This window comes from Girardinichthys multiradiatus, chromosome 11, assembly GCF_021462225.1.
Source record: "Girardinichthys multiradiatus isolate DD_20200921_A chromosome 11, DD_fGirMul_XY1, whole genome shotgun sequence".
NCBI classification, from domain to species: Eukaryota; Metazoa; Chordata; class Actinopteri; order Cyprinodontiformes; family Goodeidae; genus Girardinichthys; species Girardinichthys multiradiatus.
Window position 1 is genome coordinate 1,550,001 of NC_061804.1, and position 2,620 is coordinate 1,552,620.

The following is a 2,620-nucleotide window of genomic DNA, read 5'->3' on the forward strand; positions in this document are numbered from 1 at the left end:
TGAACAAGAAGATCTGACCCTGAATGCAGGATGGTTATATAACTGGTTGACCTGGTTCAGCCCACAGAGTTCCCCAGATCTGATCCCAAACGGGACAGTCTGCCACCTCCTCAACTCTTCTGCACCCTTCGGCCGTCTGTGATTTCAGGTTCCTGGAAATGTCCCACAGGCATTTGAAGTTCATAGGTTGGAAAGGTTGAATCCATCTGATATAAAACATACGCTGAGGATGAAGCTCAGCGTATGTTCAGAATGGTTCTGAACCGTTTCTCTTCCTGTACCAGCATGTGTAGCTCCAGTACAACCTCCAGTATAACCTGGCACTGGGAACTGACTGGTTTTAGCTGTTCAGTGGAACTGTGATCATCATCAATAAGGTCCAGTAATAAGCTTAAAGCAGATAAACAATTTAAAGTCATAAAGCTTCACTAAAAACACACAAACAAACCTTCCAGACAGGTGGGAGGGAAGTAAGTACACCCACTTTTATCTGTGAGATTTTATCCAGACGTTAAACATCTATGTAATAAATTGAGAGCATGACAAACTTTCTCCAGCTTTAATGAGACATATATCTGTACAATCAGACTGAGCAACAAACAAATCTGTTAAAAAGGTACAACAGCCTGGCTGCATAAGCGTGCTGAACCTTGAACTATTTACTGACTAAACACATTTCACTTTGACTTCATGCCTGCAAATAACTGCAGTAAATCAGATGAACTTTCATGTAGGAGTTTGCAGATACCTCTTAATGGGAACCAACTGCTTGGAGGAGGACAACAGAAGGTATTGGAGTATCTTCTCTGTAGGAGCAGCATGTTCTTTGGTGCTCTGGCCCTGTCATCTTGAAGAAAGTTGCCTCTGATTGGTCGTTCTTGCAGCAAAGCTTCCTGGGACACGCAGTCTAGTTTCTAGGTGTGTTCTGTTAGCAGATTTCACATGTCATCAGTAGAAGTCCATCGCAGTGAGATGTTGCTGTTGGCTTTGAGCATTCCTGGCAGCGAAGCCTGAGTTTCCACTCCTCCTGTTGGTTGGTTTTATTTCGGGCAGCAGTGATGTGTCTGAACCTGAGGATCAAACAGCTTACCAGAATCAGATTTAAGCCGCCAGCAGCAGCCAGCGCTTCTCCAGTAAAATCCTCCTTTTCCAGGAAGGAGTCCCTGGCATATCACTGCCACCTCAGATTGGTGGAGGCGTGCCAGCTGAGGGAAATCCTGTCCTCGTCACTGAGCATGCTCAGTACTGGAGTTAAAGATGCAGTTTGTTTCCAGTTTCTGCATGATTTATTCTCACCTCAAAGGTTAAAAGATTTGACTTTCCTAGATTGTTTTGATAATTGATTATTCTTTGATTTTCTGAATGAATAATTTCTGTTTTGATTTTTCTTTGGACTTTGCTTTCTTTATCACTAGCTCCCAGTGCAGTTCCTTACCATTTTTAGATTATATTTTTGTTCACTAAACCACTTAACTCAGACTACCATGACAGGCTCCTAAACTCCACATAAACCAGCATTACGTTGACACATAAATACCAAATTAGCAAACAATCAATTTAAAATTGTATATTCAGGCTCTTTGTTTCCAGCAGTCTTGTCACAAAACCACAATTTGTTCTCATTTCCCAAAGAGAAAAGTTTGATAGAGAAAAATGTTTTAGCTGAAAACGTGGTTAGGTTCGGTTTACCCTTTAGAAATGATCTTAGATCAGCTACTGCAGCGTAGCTTACCTTTAATTAATAATGGTTTAGTATTAGACTAACCTTTCATAGTGTAGCTCACCTTAGTTTAGCCTGAGGTTAGGTCGTCAAAAATAGGTCAATTAGGCTTAGGTTATTTTAGTTTAGCTCATCCATTTCCCCTTTTGACTGTTGCTCCGTTTATGACTGCTGTCAGACTTGGAGTGAAAGAACAGAACCAGAGAAGGTTCTGGCCAGCGAGACCAGAAGCACTGTGGATCAGTACAGGAGTCAGGGAAGCCATGCTGTATGAAGCTAGAGGATGTGTGAAGGTAACCTATACTTCCTGCTGCTAGCTTGCTATATTAGTGGTCATATGAAGTAGCTCTCCTTTAAGCATCACATTGAACACATTTTGAAAAAACTTGGAGCTAAAATTAGGATTATTTTTTAGAAACGTTCATGTTTCTCCCTTGTGGCTCGTAAACATCTTGTGTTTGGAACCTTCCTACCACCGCTAGACTGCAGTGACTCTGGTGATGTGAACATGGATGCCCAGCCAGCTCTCTGTACATGTTGGATGTTGATCAAGGAGCCTTGTGATTTATAACAAAATATCAACCTCTCACATCCCACGGTACGCTGTACTTCTTGGTAGACTGGCCATCATTATTTAACTGCAGATATACCTTCATTTATAAATCCAGCCTCAGCTTGCTGTCTCCATATCTCCATTCTAGGACGTCCCAAAGACAGTACAGTCACAGACTACGCTACCAGGTTTTTATTTCTTTCAGTGTCTCTGCAGTTTGCACAGATTTTGTGGAAAGTACCTTCTCCTATTCTACTCCTTCCTGGAATCACACTGCAGCAAGAACTAAAATGGCCCAGCTTGATCCCTTTGGGATGTTGGGACCCACAGCCATGGATTTCAACATT

The 2,620-nt window shown here is 42.0% G+C and overlaps 1 protein-coding gene across 1 annotated transcript in view; it reads right to left on the reverse strand.

The window, feature by feature from the left end:
* Positions 1–1,915, reverse strand: part of guca1d (guanylate cyclase activator 1d) — a 10,908-nt gene extending 8,993 nt beyond the window's left edge. Inside the window, exon 1 of the mRNA XM_047378433.1 lies at positions 749–1,915. The gene's annotated coding sequence lies outside the window, so the exon portion shown is untranslated. The remainder of the gene's footprint in view (positions 1–748) is intronic.
* Positions 1,916–2,620: the final 705 nt, after the last annotated feature.